We start from the raw sequence: 16,883 nt of genomic DNA, 5'->3' as shown, positions 1-16,883 counted from the left end.
ATCTTTAGGCGACAAAGTATGCAATTGCACAGAAGGATTGGGAATCACAGATACATTTTCAATAGGTAAAAAGTCATCCAACAGATATGCTTCTTCCAGATACCATAACCCAAACCCAAAAGTCATTACAAATCCAGTAATTAGTACGAGAAGGCAACAATACACTTTGGGGGTCCCCTTACATACTTGATCATTGTCTCTGCTAGTCATATATTTATCTAAAAGTTCAGTATGAGCGGTAGCGGGTGCAGGCATCGTAGTCTTCAATCGAAAAAACACCAATTGTTCGTTTGCTGGCGACTCCAGTCGCGCGTCTTCTTAATGTCTTTCCCACAACCCTTAGCCGACAGAATCTTTCCGTACAATCGGGCCAAAAAGACAAGCACTCAAATGATTTTTTCCAGTCGCACAGTCAGACCATGCTGTACATTTATTTCCTTAGGCGCAAATTATATTTTGCCGTTTCTGGTGAGAACAAAGTGTCGTCACTTCCTCCTGGAAGTGGTAAACGGACGGAAATGGGATCAAGAAAAGATTGATCCGGAAGTTCCACTGTTGGGGAGTGCGGAGACAAGATGGCCGTTTTGTCCGGCCCTGCGGATTCTGAAGCAGTCTCCGATTCTCCCTTGTTGGTTGTTGCTGTTTCAGGCACGCGAGTTACAGCAGTGGGAAGAGATTCTGTGTCTTCTGTATCGTATGGCACGGGCTGTGGGATCCGTTTGGTGTGCGTGCATGGATCCAGTGTTTTCGACCCGCTACCCGCACGGCAGTCTGGGTGACTAGCAGGACTTGATAGGGACCCCTCCAGCGAGGTGCAAGGCAAGATGACCTCTCAAAAACCTTCGTGAGGATCCAGTCCCCCGGTCGTAGACTGTGACCAGAGCCCTCGTAGTGTACAGGTAATGCCTCTCGCACCTGGTGATAAATTGAAAACAGATTTTTCGTCAACTGGTTACAGTAGTTTGTTTGTTTGTTTGTTTGTTTGTTTGTTTGTTTGTTTGTTTATTAATTTGTATAGCGCACCTGACCCAAAGGTATATGGGCGCTTAATCTTCGAGTTACAGGCAAGGTAGGGTACAATTATACAGTGATGAAACAAAGGTATACAAGACAGGATAGCAATTCGTGCATAGACAGTAATATAGCAATTCGTGCATAGACAGTAATATGCTGGCATGGTGCAAAATACCATCAAGCAGGAGGTATGCATTCAATCATGGTAGGTTAATTGTTGAGTAACCAGGTGATGACCTTAGTTCTGAAAGGTTGGAAGGTGGGTGTAGATTTGATATCCAGTGGAATGGTATTCCAAAGTTGTGAAGCCAGAACTGGGAAGCTGGAACCACCAGCTCTTTTGAGGGAGAATTTGGGCACAGTCAATTGTAGTGTATTAGAGGATCTAGTGGTTTTAGTGTTCTGTCTTAGTGTGAATTTGTTGGTGAGATAGGGCGGGGCAAGGCCGTTGAGTGCTTTATAGGTGAGGCAGATGGTTTTTAGATCTATTTTTTGTTGGATGGATAGCCATTTGCATGCGATTCTGGTAGCCGAAATATGTTCTCTTCTGGGAATATTCAGGGCGGCACGGAGTGCATTATTTTGTATAACTTGCAGTTTATTGATTACCGTTTTGTTGGCACCTACGTAGAGACTATTGCAGTAATCTAGTTTAGATTGTATAAGTGCTCTGGCTAAGGTGAGGCAGTTGTTAGGGGAGATCAGCGGTCTACAGGCCCTGATTAGTTTGCCTGTGTAGGCCGTGGCTGAGGCAGTCATATTAATTTGTTTGGCTAGGTTAGTGTTCGTGTCGAGGTAAAAACCAAGGGTTTTTACACTCTTGGCGATAGTGATGGTGTTGCCGTCAATGGTAAGGCTAGTGTAGCTAGGACTAAGTTTCCGAATGGTGTTGGGTGAGCTGACAAGGAGCAGTTCAGTCTTGTCATCATTCAGGCAGAGGCCATGTGTGGCCATCCATGCCTGAATGATGGAGAAGACTTCATTGATCCAAATGGCGTCCGAATTATAGTTGCCGGTTAAGGTGAGGAGTATCTGGGTGTCGTCTGCGTAGTTGGTGTAGGTGACACCCAGATGGTCCAGCTTGTCGAATAGGGGCTTTGTAAAAATGTTATACAAAGTGGGTGATACACACGATCCTTGTGGGACACCACAAGTAATAGGAATAGGGTCGGCCGCTGCTAGGGGTGAGAAGACCCGCATGGTCCTATTGTCCAGGAAGGATTGGATCCATGAAATTGCGGAGTGGGAGAAGTGAACTGCCGATGACAGATGGTTGCACAGGATTTTGTGATCAACCAGATCAAAGGCAGCGGATAGGTCAAGAAGAAGAAGGATGCCAGCTTTACCTTTGTCTTTGAGGTCGTCTATCTGGCACTTGAGATCGACCAGGGCCGTTTCTGTCCCGTGTTGTGGACGAAAGCCGGACTGGCGAATTCCTAGTAGATGGTTTGTCTCAAGGTAATCCTGGATTTGTAGATAGGCCACTCTATCAAGAATTTTTAGTAGGAATGGGACAGTGGTGATGGGTCTGTAATTTGTGGGTATATCTGGGTCGAGGGTAGTTTTTTTTAGTAGTGGTAAGACCCAGGATTGTTTTAGATTACTAGGGACCAAGTTATCAGAGAAAGACAGGTTTATTAATTTTGTGATGAATGGGGAGAGATCCCTTGCAGCATCTTTTATAATCTGAGCGGGACAGCTGTCCCCCTTGCAGTTCGAAGGTTTCAATGACGCTATGATTTTCTGTACTTCGGGTATGGATACCTTTTTGAAGGTGAATCCTGGGCTGGAGGCTGTAGGAGGGGGAGGGGTGGGACTGGAGGTCGGAACATAGGTGAGTTGTTGTTGTTTATTGTCAATTTTAGACTGGAGCCCTGAAATTTTGTTAACAAGGGCATTCTGGATCCCTGTGCACCATTGTTTATTTTTAGTGCAAGTATCCGTGGGAGGAATGGGGTTTTCTAGTTCCTTTAGGATCTTAAAGAGCTCCTTTGAGCTGGAGCTTGCCTCCGAGATCCTGGAGTTGAGCGATTCTTTCTTTGCGCGTATAATCTCATTTTTGTAGAAAGTGGAGATATTAGTGAGATTCGTTCTGTTAATTGCTGAGGGCGCTGATTTCCATAGTCTGAAAGAAGCACATTTTCTATATCCCGTAGTGAGCGACTTTTTGGCATACCCCAAATATTAGCAGGTCTCCCCATTACCACCTCAAAGGGAGAGAGCCCAGTCTTAGTTTGAGGGGTCGTTCTCATCGATAGCAACACGATCGGTAAGGCGTCTGGCCATTTTAGCTTGTTGCCAGCACACGTCTTAGCGAGTTTGTTCTTTATAATGCCATTGTGCCTTTCCACTAATTTCGCACTCTGGGCATGTCTAGCTGAATGGAACCGTTTGTCAATCTGTAGTCCTTTGCAAATTTGCAGGACCACAGTGGCAATAAAGTGTGGCCCATTATCAGACCAGATGACTCTCGGCAGCCCGAACCTAGGAAAAAACTCTTTCAACTGAGTTTTTGCTGTGGTTATGGCCGTTGCATCTTTAACCGGGTAGGCCTCAACCCACTTACTAAATGCGCAAATCACAACCAATGCATATTTAAGATTGTTACACCGTTCCATTTCAATAAAATCAAAGTGAATAACCTCAAACGGGACAGAAGGTGGAGCGAAACTTCCTCTAGGAGTCGAGGTACCTTTCCCTACATTGTGCTGCAAGCAAACCATGCAGTTCTGGACAAAACGCTCCGCAATTTTGAAAATCTTATCATTGGCCCATACACTGTGTAGCATTTTTGTTAGTTTCCTCGCACACACATGTGTCGGACCATGAGCCATGATAACCATCATTGTAATGTAGGCGTCAGGGAGTAACCATTTCCCTTCAACATTGTCTACCCAACACCCATCATCATCCAATCTTCCTGCACCCTCGATCCATCTCTTAGTTTCCTCTATAGTAGCATCTGCTTGAATATCTTTTACAACATCAATACTTTCTTCCAAAGTGCAAACATTTACAACTTCTTTTACAGTGTACATTTCTGAACTGAAATCAGTGGCAGTCTGTTTAGCTATCTGATCGGCGAAGGCATTCCCTTTTCCTACATCATCTGTAACTTTTTGATTTGCTGAACATTTTATGATAGCTAACTGAACAGGGAGTGAAAGTGCTGAAAGCAATCGCACTATTAAAGTGCCGTGCTGGATTTTCGTTCCGTGCGAGGTCAAGAAACCTCGTTCTTTCCAAAGTCTACCAAAATTGTGGGCCACCCCAAAGGCATACTGACTGTCAGTATAAATATTCACTGTACGCCCTTCGGAAAGCTCACAAGCTCGTGTTAATGCTATAATTTCTGCGGCCTGCGCAGAGTTATACATAATTCTTTTGGTTTCCACAACCGTGCTTAAAGTAGTGACAGCATAAGCAGCGATGGATGTACCGTCTGGAAGTTTAAAACAAGAGCCATCACAAAATAGCTCTCCTTGAGGGCTATTCAAAGGCGTGTCTTTCAAATCGATTCTGCCTTTAGTCTCTTGTTCTGTCATATAAAGGCAATCGTGTGACGTATCGTCATCATCAACAATATTTTGTGAGACAGGTAAAAGTTCAACCGGATTTAATACGCAACACATCTCAATTTGAATGTGGGGAGCAAACAAGATCAGTTCATATCTTGTCAATCGTGCAGAAGTGAGGTGTTGCGTTTGGGTTCTATTCAATAGAATATCTACAGAGTGAGGTACCATTAGGGTTAACACATGACCCAGGAGCATTCCCTCACTCTGTTTTACAGATGCAGCAGCAGCAGCAACAGCGCGCAAACATCTCGGCAAAGCGCATGCTACAGGATCAAGGGCGGAGGAATAGTAGCCGCACGGCCTATTCTTCCCTCCATGTTCCTGCGTTAACACAGCCAAAGCACATCCATCACGTTCATGCACAAACAATACAAAGGCCTTGTCATAATTCGGAGTTCCTAAAACCGGCACTGAACACAGCGCGGATTTGAGCAAATCAAATGCTGTCTGGTGTTCCAAAGTCCATGGCAATGGCAAAGAAATTCCCTTCTTTGTCAAAGCCAGCATTGGTTTAATCATTAACGAAAAGTTCGGGATCCACAATCTACAATAAGAAGCCATACCTATCAAGGCTCTAACTTCCTTTTGCGTATTTGGGACAGGCATGCCAGAAATGGTCTTTATTCATTCAGGTGTCAACCGTCTTCCCTCCTTTGACAGGAGGTAGCCTAAATAGGCGACCTCCTGACAACAATATTGGAATTTTTTAAGTGAAGCTTTGTGGCCATGTTTTGCTAGACGAAAAAGCAACAACACAGTGCCTTCTTTACAGGCGCTCTCAGAATCAGCAGCCAAGAGGAGGTCATCTACATTCTGCAGTAATGTGCAAGTAGTAGGCAACTCGAGGGTATCGAGCTGCTCTTTCAATGCCCTACTATAAATACTTGGACTCTCAGTGTACCCTTGTGGTGCACGAGTGAATGCAAACGAGCGTCCACCTAGGGTAAACGCAAACAAATACCTGCTATCCTTGTGTGTGGGAATACTGAAAAACGCTTTTTTAAGATCAACAACGCTAAAATGAGTGGCAGAAGCCGGAATCATGGTTAGTATTGTTGTAACATCAGGTACAATAGGAAATTGAGGAGCCACAATTTTGTTAATAGCGCGTAAATCAATTATAAAACGAAAGGGAATCGCATTATCACCTTTTTTGTATACTGGCAAAATGGGGCTGTTACATAGGCCCGTAATCTCCTCAATTACTCCACGATGTACAAAATCAGAAACTATACATTTCAAAGCCTGTTCGCCTTCAACTGAGATCTTATATTGCGGGATGCGAGGCAATTTTACTCCATGTTTCAAAATAATTTGAACAGGTTCAATTTGAAGAATGCCCACATCATTGTCATCAATTGCCCATAAGCATTCTGGAACATTACTAAATTCTGGCGGTAAAGGTCGAGTCAAAAACTGAGAGGCGAGTGATTGCTGAGGTGAAATTGTTAACCGAACCCCGTCCAGAGAACAATGTATTACTGCATGCAATGCCTTCAACAAATTTAGCCCCAGCAAGTTCTCCCCACAGTTTGTGGTAAGTAGAAATGGACACTGTTCTGTGAAGGGACCCAGTGTTATCGGTACCGGCAAAGAGACCCGGCAAACTACAGGTGTGCCTGAAAACCCTACGGAAACGTTGGACTGCCCTGGCAGGGGAATATTTGGAACCAGTGAATGATCAATGGAACATTTCTGTGCTCCCGTATCTACTAAAAATAGATGCTTCCTATTTCCCACCGCCATATCAACGCCTGCTCCCGAGGTCAATTTCTGATGAACGGGAATAGGCGTAGGTTACAAATCCTGCTTCGGGCAATCCTAGCGAAACAGAATATTATCAAAAGGAAGCTCTTCAGAGAGGTACGCGGCAGAAGGGTGATAAAAAATGTTTCTATTATCCACATTCGAAACTTGCTTATCTTGCGAAGGAGGCTGCTGTGATTCTGGTGCAAACTGGCCTCTGCCAGGGCCCCCTACACCTGGGCGACCTCTGGATCGTCTACCCATGTTCCCAAATGACCTTTGCTGCAAGGTCGGACATTGTGCACGCCAGTGGCCTTCCTGCCGGCAATAGGCACACTGGTTAATGGTTACCGGAGCCAAGGGCGCACTTCCCTGTGGAATGTATTGACCTCTAAATTGATTACCCCCTCTAGGGCTTCTAACAATCTGCTGTAATAAAACTTTAGTTTTCAGGTCACCCTTTTTTTTCTCAAGTTTTTCCTTTTCAGTATTTACACGATTTTCATAGTACTGGGCCATATGCAGTACTTCTGATTGGGACTTCGCCTGCCAAGCGCTTTCAGAAGACATAATCTGTAACTGGATGTCAGGCAGCAATCCACGTACAAATTTGTCGACAAACAACCTTTTCCCTGACTCTGTGCCTAAGTCTTGTCCACTGAAATCTGAGAATACCTGCTCGAACCGATTGAAGAAATCGGTAGCACCCTCAAACTTTCATTGGACACAGGCCGTAAGCTTGTCCCAAATGATTCTTTTTTCTGGAACCATAGTTTTCAATTTTACAATAATTCTATCAGGCAAGGTTAATATCACTTAAGGTGGTCGTTCGCCAGCGGGTCTTTCTCTGTCTAGCATAACCATGTTATCCCATGTATCTCCCAACCCAGGTATGTCGTCTATAGTCCTAATCTGTTTCCACAAATCAACTGGCAGGAGTACGGGAATTAATAGGTCAATATCACTTAAGGTGAATACCGATGACTGTAAGACCGACTCTATTTCTTTATAGAATCTGGTCGGATTCTTTCTTATATCGGGAATAGATTGCTTTATGGTGTTCACTTCCTGTCTTGAAAACGGGACGTGAACAAACTGTGATACATAATGTGCGGGAATGTTCACAGCGAGTATACCCTGTGCAGCATCGGCCGCAACCTCAACCTTTGGGACAAATGTCGGAGGGACCTCTCTCATAGGCAACTGAGAAGTAGGCAGCTCCGAACGCTTACTAACAGAGCCAAATCAAGCGCTAAGGCAGTCGAAGAAGTGTCAATCGAAAAGGCTCTCTTATAAACACTCAACAATTCTGCGGGACAACAAATCTTTCCTCTTACACACTCATTCTGCAGGTGCTCTACCATCACCTGTATCACTTTCTTTTGCATTTCTAACGTATACTGACTATATGTGTCATATACTTCATCTGGAGTTATCGACATATCCGAAATCCATCTTATCGCATCCTTTATACAAATTTGCGCTTCCTGACCTTTTAATTCTCAGCGAGGAGAAAACCGTTTCTGTAAGTACATAATACCTAAACTACCACCATCTGCTTCCTCATTCTGTAACTCTTCCAACTCTTTCCTAAACTCAAAAATCCTCTGAACATGCTCATATGCCTTCTCCGCAGTATCTCTGGACAACGCTAAGGCGTTCAAATCCCATAACCCTTGTGGGAAATCTACATCATTTAGTCTATTCCACATTATACTCAAATGAGTCCCTAATCCTTCAATAAAAACATTTTTCTCAGGAATACCTTTTAAATTTTCGAGTGTGGAAAAAACATCAGCTTGTTCACCCTTCTACATACAATGTTTAGCCCAAGCAATCAATTAACTATTTCTGTCTGAGGACACAGTATTACGAGTCACAACCCTTGGTCTTGCTCCCTGGTCTACTACAAGCGATGCAGAATCACTTGGAAGAGGAAGAGTAGGCACATTCTGAATAGCAACAGGTGAAGGCAAGGGGGCAGGCAAAGGAGCGACGGCTGGAAGAACAACAGGAAGAACAGCAGGGAGGACCGGAGGAACTATGGGAGGGGGAACAACAACAGGAAGAGGCAAAGCGCCAGGAGGAGGGACGTACGGAGGTGGCGCGGAGTCATCGGGCCTTCGTTCATGCAAACATTTATTAATCAATTCATCTGACGTATGAAAATCTTTTGAAGGGTAGATTTTCTGAATGCCTAATTGAAACACCCTGTCCGTGTTCCTAACTGACTCCAATTGTTTATTTTGATCATATAACCGTGCCTTTCGACAATTGTCATATGTCTACGCATGTGTTTCTCTCTACTCTTTTGCTGCTGCAAAGCTTCTGTTTTCCAACTGTGCAACATGTCAAATGCTGCAGGTCTAGCCTTTTTCTTTACTAATACAGACTCTAAATATTCTGTACGAGGGATTTCAAAACTACCATTGGTTGGCCACCGAAGATTAGAATTATGTCTGGTCTGTCTGTGCCAAATGTCATTAAATGCTATACTACGAAAGGCTTTCTTACAGTACATAGTACACGCCGGCGACCCCTCCTGTGGTGCGGGACGGCTATCTTCCAAAGATTGTCTGTCGCTGCGGAATAATGCCCTAAAGCAGGCAGACAATTTCCCAGGCATATCAAAATTCTGGTGTTACCTGGTTAAATAATTGTGCTCGCGAGTACAATGCTCCAAATTGAAATTGTCAGGATTAAATTAAGAATCGGGACACGATTCACCTGACCAAAGGACTGGGAGGCCCGATCGGGTTACTAAGGACAATGCTAAGGACCCACGTGTCTGGCAAATTTACCCACCTCAAATATATGGACCCTCGTCAAGACGTCGTCTCGGGCTACAGCTCACCGTCCAGGGATCGGATCGTGCAGTTTCGTCGAGGAATTCGCTTCTCGTCTAGAGTGGCCGTTTCTGTTGGCACTGTCCGATCCCGGTCCGATAGCCGAGCCAACCTTCAACGAGATAAAGTTAATCTTGAGGGTCCCTATTCGGGCGCCATCTGTGGAATCAGAAAAAATACAATATTACGGCTGTTACACCAAGCAAAGGAAAATACACTGACACAGGCTTTGAAAGATTCCCAGAATCTTTATTACAAAACTGAACAGTATTCAACAAAGTACACAAATAGCTATTTGGCCGTCAATACATCACAGAGACCACCAGCAGGGTTCAATGTGAGCAGTGAACAGGATTCCCTAGCTGGACATCGACGCATTTATACAATTTGTAAAATGATGTCCAGCCTCTTACAGGTTAATTATACACTGGGCTAAGGTCGCGCCAGGTTCACTTTCCAAATTTACATATCTCGTACATGCGGTTTACTTTTGAATATATTTACTAACACACTCCATTATTCTTTAATTTAACATTTACACTCTTTACATACTGTTTTAATACGGACCAAACAAATCTTTCACATATGATATTCGGATAGCATTACTGTTCTTGTATACTTGTAGTTTAACATTGCTGATTCAAGTGTTCCCCTGCTCCCGAGGTCAACAAAGGACAAGGTCTACATGACCCTAACATGTAGCCTGAAGGCAGGTTGGACATTAACTCTCCTACAGAGGTTGGCGAGGGTAAGGCAAGAACAAGGGCACACAAGACGGCCATTTTAGATTGCAGGGTGACTTTGTACAAAAACCCCAAAATGGCAGTTCTAACCTAAAATGGAGGCTTGATTCAAGATGGCGGCTTGCATCAATTTCTAAGGTCAAGACCTTGCCGTAGAGAGTTATTCGCGTACAATTTTAAGCAACTTGGCGTAGGCCAATTATACATACAATCGTTACAATAGGAGGCATAATTTAATATCCAGTTCAACACACCCTCCGATTACCACCACCCTCCTTTGCACTTCTTCTCTTCCTTCTTCCCTGCACTTGTGCGATCTGAATGATGCTAGTAGGATCGTTGTTTTGTCCCCCTTGTGTTTCCCCCTCCCTTGCCTTGTCGCGCCTTGTAAAATTTGTGTACAGGCGCGTTATAAATGCCACATCAGCTGTCTCTCGAATTAACTCCATGCAGGTTCGGGATCTCATAGGTTTGGTTGTCCTGTTGAGAAAAAGGCGAGGATCATACTTAAACATGCATGTCGATGTCACCTCCACTCCTCGCAGTGTTAGTAGGCTCTGCCTACCCCTTCCGCCCTCCAAGTCGTTACTTCTGCCCCTGAGAATACTCAAAGCATTTGGTTTTCCTTCCGGTCTGTGTACACAGCTTAGAGTGCACATAACACGTGTTCTGGGAGCAAAGGACTTGGTGGGGGCCGGGCGTGGGGGACAAAGTGAAATAAGGGAAGAGAGATAAAGAGGGGGGGTGCAGACCATGGATACTCTTGAAGACAGTTGAAAAGAAATGATAAAGGGGACGTGATTCTAAAAGGGAGGAGAGATACAGAAAGTCAGGAGGGAGCGATGGAAGTACGAGGAGCAAGAGAGGAAAGACAGAAGGAAGGGGAGCAGATGGGCGCAGAGCAATCGCCAATACGTAAAAAAACTAAACAAGAAAGAAGAGGCCGAGCGCGATGAATGTGAAAGAGAGCGCAGCGACAGGGCGGAGCAGAAGAAGAAATAAGTAGGAAAAGGAAACAGATTACGAGCCGAGGGACAAGGTGGCGGAGGGGGAATAGGAGGGGAAGAACAGAGCCTCCGTATTCGAGGGATTAAGATGAAGAAAGTGTGAGGACACCAAGTATGGAATTGAGGAATAATCTAAGCAGCGCTGGGCATTGGGCCGGCTCTCGCCAGATCTGAGATCTGGCGCCAGATATGTAACTGGATCTCGGGACGCCCCAAACCCTGGCTCTGCACTGGGGAGAAGAAACATTTCTTTTTTTTAAAGCGCCAGCGAGCGAACTGTTACTTCCTCTGGTGACCCCAGGCAAGAGGTCACAAGAGGAAATTACAGTCCTCAGCCACGACCCAGTTTATGCAATGTTTGTCGGATACATGGACCCGGATTATTTATTTATGCAATGTTTGTCGGATACCTGCATAAATTAATAAACATGAAGGTATCAGACAAACATTGCATAAATAAATACCCCTATTAACATGACACACGATGCAGCCACCCAACTGCTTTAAGGGGGGAGCTGCAAGACTCAGGAGTTGTGCCGGGTGTGCTTCAAGTAAAGCAAAACGTTGCTTCTGGCAACAGAAATCACCCTGTTGAAAAGTACCCAAATGGGATTTTGTTTTAATAAAAAGGGATGCAAATTGTGCATTTTAAAGAATATTTACTCAGCAACACTGGTCAAAACTATCATCCGCTGAGTGAAGTAACTCATCACCACTGCCATGGAAGTGGTTGGAAGTGGAATTCATATTTGGGGCCAGATTACAGAATTTTGCACCAGAGCAAGTGCAAAATTTGCATGGTATTAGCACTAAGGCAAAGTTTGCCCTGTTTTTAAAAACACTGGGACACAAAAAAAGCATTGCACCTCGACAAGTGCAGTTTGGCACATTAAAAGCACCAGTGCTAAAATTGCCCTAGTGCTAAAAAGGTACATTTTTGCATCCGGGCAAACTTTGCCCTAGTGCAAAAATGTAGTGAAAATGCATCTTTTTTGCACTAGGGCAATGTTAGCCCTGGTGCTTATAATATGCCAAGCTGCACTTGTAAGGTGCGCCGGTTTTTTAATGTGTCCCAGTGTTTTAAAAAAAACAGGGCAAACTGTGCCCTAGTGCTAATACCGTGCACATTTTGCACTTGCTCTGGTGCAAAGTTTCTGCAATCTGGCCCATAGTTTGGAAAAGAGGCAACATGCAAGAAATAGCGCCGCTTGAAACTATTATTTTGGACATTTCCTTTGATCAGAAGTCAACTGCCAGTTCTGCCCCCTTAACCCCGCCTCCACGGGCACCGCCCCCCCAAACTCCGCCCCACCCCGGCCCTTGTGGGACCCCCCACCCATTGTTTTCCATTCCCACCACTGATTCCAGGTGCGGGAGCTAGTGCATGGGAGCAGGGTTGAGGGGCACACAGAGGCCCCCAGAAGCAACACACTCCCTGCCCGCGGGTCTCTAGGCCTGTGCTGTAGAGGGGGCATCTCAGCCCCCCCCCCTCCCCCAGTGCATGCTTTAGCCAGGACTCCCGGGATATCTGGGGTGCAGGGCCATGCCTGCCTCGGGGGGCACAGATTGTGCATAATGTTGCTTGGGGACACACACTATACCCCCCCCCCCCCCTCCTCCCTCTTCCTTCTTAGATTTCCGCATCCGCCCTGTGCCCGCCCTCCTGGAGACTTATCCCCCCCACCCCCCCTCCCAGCAGGGCCTGGCGCCCCTCCCCTTTCTTGTTATCTGCTAAACATTGCTCCACGTGTCCTCCCTGAAGGCAGAGCGTTGGAATGCAGCACTGCAGGGAGTGGTGGGAGGGGAGGGGAGGGGTGAAGGGGAAGGGCCAAGAAGGAAGGAAGGAGGGAGGCAGGTGAAGGACCCGAGATAGGAAGTGCTCTGAAGAGGAAGGAGGAGGCAGCAGGTGAGGTAAAGAGGGGGGCTCGCTCACTGGGGGGAGGTCCATGAGGAGTGGTGGAGGCCTCCAGGCTAAACAGCCTCCTCTCACCCCCGCCCGCAACGACCCCCTTCTCATCTTTCTCTCAGCCGCCCCTCTACAGGGGGCAGAGTGACGCATCTCAGTGCCTCCCCTCTGCAACCTGGAGGGGGGCCCGGAGGCTTCCAGGCGCTGGCTGTGGGAAGACTGCTCTCAGTGCAGGCTGCTGCATGGGTGCAAGGAGGGATGGCGTGGGGGTCCAGGCTGTAAGGGATGGCGTGGGGGTCCAGGCTGGGAGGGATGGTGTAGGAGTCCAGGCTGGGAGGGGTGGCCTAGGAGTCCAGGCTGAGAGGGATGGCGTAGGGGTCCAGGCTGGAGGCTGGGAGGGATGGCGCAGGATTCCAGGCTGTGAGGGATGGCGCAGGAGTCCAGGCTGTGAGGGATGGTGCAGGAGTCCAGGCTGTGAAGGATGGTGCAGGAGTCCAGGCTGTGAGGGATGGTGTAGGAGTCCAGGCTGAGCGGGATGGTATAGGAGTCCAGGCTGGGAGGGATGGTGTAGGAGTCCAGGCTGGGAGGGAGGGTGCAGGGGTCCAGGCCGAGAGGGATGGCGTAGGGGTCCAGGCTGGGAGGGATGGTGCAGGAGTCAAGGCTGGGAGGGATGGTGCAGGGGTCCAGGCTAGGAGGGATGGTGTAGGAGTCCAGGCTGGGAGGGATGGTGCAGGAGTCCAGGCTGGGAGGGATGGTATAGGGGTCCAGGCTGTGGGGGATGGTATAGGGGTCCAGGCTGTGAGGGATGGTGTAGGAGTCCAGGCTGGGAGGGAGGGTGCAGGAGTTCAGTCTGGGAGGGAGGGTGCAGGAGTCCAGGCTGGGAGGGAGGGTGCAGGAGTCCATGCTGTGAGGGATGGTGTAGGAGTCCAGGCTGGGAGGGATGGTGCAGTGGTCCAGGCTGAGAAGGATGGTATAGGAGTCCAGGATGGGAGGGATGGTATAGGAGTCCAGGATGGGAGGGATGGCGCAGGAGTCCAGGCTGTGAGGGATGGCGCAGGAGTCCAGGCTGGGAGGGATGGGGCAGGAGTCCAGGCTGGGAGGGAGGGCGCAGGAGTCCAGGCTGGGAGGGATGGCGCAGGGGTCCAGGCTGGGAGGGATGGTGTAGGGGTCCAGGCTGTGAGGGATGGTGTAGGAGTCCAGGCTGTGAGGGATGGTGTAGGAGTCCAGGCTGTGAGGGATGGTGTAGGAGTCCAGGCTGGGAGGGATGGTGCAGGAGTCCAGGCTGTGAGGGATGGTGCAGGAGTCCAGGCTGTGAGGGATGGTGCAGGAGTCCAGGCTGTGAGGGATGGTGCAGGAGTCCAGGCTGTGAGGGATGGCGCAGGGGACCAGGCTGTGAGGGATGGCGTAGGAGTCCCGGCTGTGAGGGATGGTGCAGGAGTCCAGGCTGTGAGGGATGGTATAGGAGTCCAGGCTGTGAGGGATGGTGCAGGAGTCCAGGCTGTGAGGGATGGTGCAGGAGTCCAGGCTGTGAAGGATGGTGCAGGAGTCCAGGCTGTGAGGGATGGCCTCGGAGACCAGGCTGTGAGGGATGGCCTCGGAGACCAGGCTGTGAGGGATGGTATAGGATTCCAGGCTGTTAGGGATGGCGTAGGAGTGTGTTAGGAAAAGTTTGTATGCAATACCCTTTGGGTGCACTACACACAACTCTGACTACAGGTATAGGCAACCCAACCTTTGGTATAAGCTTGTACTACACAGTTTTGGTAGCGTGTTGAGCAGCCAGTCTTATCTCAAGAGGGGAAATGTGAGCTGTAATGGAGTTACACAAAGATTCACAGTTACAGGTACTCAAATAAGCGCTTACACTCAAGGTTTCTTGAATAAACAATTAGAGTAAGCCTTCTTCAGAAGGGAGCAATATAAAATGTAACACACAAATACACTTCAATACTATTCACTCTTAATTTCTAAATCAGTAAAGACCCTTTTGGGATGGCCCACAGTCACAACCTACACCCTCAGGTGACTTCAATAACAATGGTGCTGGGGACATTAAAATCTTACTGTTGCATTTAGAATACTCTTAGAACTTGGGCAAAGGAAAAGGTTATTAGAACAAACAAGCGACCACAAATATTCTAAAGCAGGGAAATACCTTTTAGTTCCCCACAGCAGAGTCATTCAGCATAACAGGCTAGGCCAAAGTCAATGGGAAAAAGTCTTAAATGGGCTGAAGCACTTCTGGTAGGTAAGTAGAAAGTCTTTGCACAATGTTTTAGAAGACTTTGAAGAAGAGAAGAATCAAATGTAGGGCTACAAGTCGTTAAACTTGTGAGGGGTAGAAAATGCAAGCAACTCTAAAATAAGAGGTAAGTTCTCTCAGACTTTACGGTACCTTTGTATTGAAGAAAAAGTGCAGCAGATGACTTCTGTTCCTGTGCAGCTCTGCAGATCTCACTGTTCCTGGGCCTCAGTCGTGGGGACAAGAGGGAGGACTTCTGGGGACTCCTGCACTGCAATGTGACGGTCACCGCTCGCAACCAGCATTCTTTCCAACAAGTGTCTCTTTGGTGTTTCAGCTACTCGTGACTACATCAAATAGCAACACCGCGGTTCCTGGCTGTCGAGATGGACTTTCCTTGCTTCTGGGGTCCTGCACTCTTTTGAGGGGGCTCAGGCTCGGTCAGTCCTGCTTCCTGGGAGTCCGGAGGATCTTCCTGGAGCTCTTGGCCAACTTAAAAGCAACGCACACAATCTGGTGTTCCTCTCCCTGGTTATTCGGTTTCCAGCAGCAACTTTGTGGAAATTCAACCAGCTCCGAGAAGGATTTTCAAGTGGCTTCCTTTGGAGTTGATTCGTCCCACAAACTCAAGGGGAGCAGTCGTCCTTGCAGGGGCTTCTCTGTCGATATGAATTTAGAGTTTCAGCACAGCAGCAGTGCTTCACTGGGCAAACCAATGGTCCAGGAGTGGCAGCAGGCGTCCTCTTCAAGTTCTTCTTCGGTTCCTTCGTCCAATGGTAGACTCTGCCTTCCAAGCCAAAGGACTCGCCTTTAATTCAGTTCTCTCGCATTCATTCCAGTTTAGCTGTCAGTCAGTGAGCAGGGTGGCTGTAATTGTGGGACAGTCAGCTGGCCAATCACCACAGAGTGCGTTCACTTGTGAATCCGACCAAAGGCAAAGCGAACAATGGGCCCAAACCTGGTTTGGCGCACAGAGTAAATCTCAAGAAGGGCCTTTCCACAAAGAAATGGTGAAAAAAGCAGCCCGGGCCATTTTGACAAAAATGGCACCTTTGGGTGCTTTACTGCAGCTGCGAATGCAGCGCGCGGTAAATGCACACCACGGTAGTTAAAACGAAACCACTGCCACCAGCCATTCATCGAGGAAAGGGTAACATAAAAATGTTACATGAGAAGCTAGACAAAGGGGATACTAGGTAACCCCTCCAGCACCCTATTGTAAGATAATGTGTGCTGGGTCTAGAAAGTTACAAATGTAAGTAAAGTCAATTTCAGTTCACTGCTCTTGGAAACAGTAGTTCATCCCAGAGAAGGTATTCAAACCTTTGGGAAATCTGAAAGACTTCCCTGTGTCACTGCACTGAAGGTGCTGTGTGACACAATGGCCGTCATTATAAGTTTGCCGGACCGGGAACTATGGGACCGGTAAGCTTGCCGGTACCGTAGTTCCAGGACCGGCAATCTACAAGCTCTGCTCGCAGGTGCCATTGCGGCCTCCAGGATTGGTCTGGCGGCCGTAACGCATCCGCGAGCAGAGCATGTCGGATGCACCGGCACCGTTTAGAACGGTGCCGGTGCATCCGACCTCCCCATTCCCATTGAGCCCTATGTCACAGTCACAGGGGTATAGTGCCCACTTCACCTATTCCCTTCACAGTCGCAGGGTATAGTGCCCAGTTCACATCTTTCCTTCACAGTCCCAGGGGTGTAGTGCCCAGTTCACCTCTTCACACTCTCAGGGGTAAAGTACCCACTTCCCCTTCACAGTCCCTGGGGTATTGTGCCCAGTTCACCTCTTCCC

General features: G+C 47.6%; 1 protein-coding gene across 3 annotated transcripts in view; it reads left to right on the top strand.

The window, feature by feature from the left end:
• LOC138447910 (breast cancer anti-estrogen resistance protein 3 homolog) overlaps positions 1-16,883 on the top strand; it is a 350,104-nt gene that overhangs the window by 106,199 nt on the left and 227,022 nt on the right. Inside the window, exon 1 of one of the 3 annotated variants that reach the window (XM_069604427.1) lies at positions 12,757-12,840. The exons of the other annotated variants lie outside the window; for them this stretch is intronic. The gene's annotated coding sequence lies outside the window, so the exon portion shown is untranslated. Of the gene's footprint in view, positions 1-12,756; positions 12,841-16,883 lie in introns of those variants that run through there. 3 annotated transcript variants of the gene reach the window in all.

This window comes from Ambystoma mexicanum, chromosome 3q, assembly GCF_040938575.1.
Source record: "Ambystoma mexicanum isolate Mex_15411 chromosome 3q, UKY_AmexF1_1, whole genome shotgun sequence".
In the NCBI taxonomy this organism is placed as follows: domain Eukaryota; kingdom Metazoa; phylum Chordata; class Amphibia; order Caudata; family Ambystomatidae; genus Ambystoma; species Ambystoma mexicanum.
Note: the sequence above shows the minus strand (reverse complement) of the source record. Positions and strands in the feature narration are given on the sequence as shown.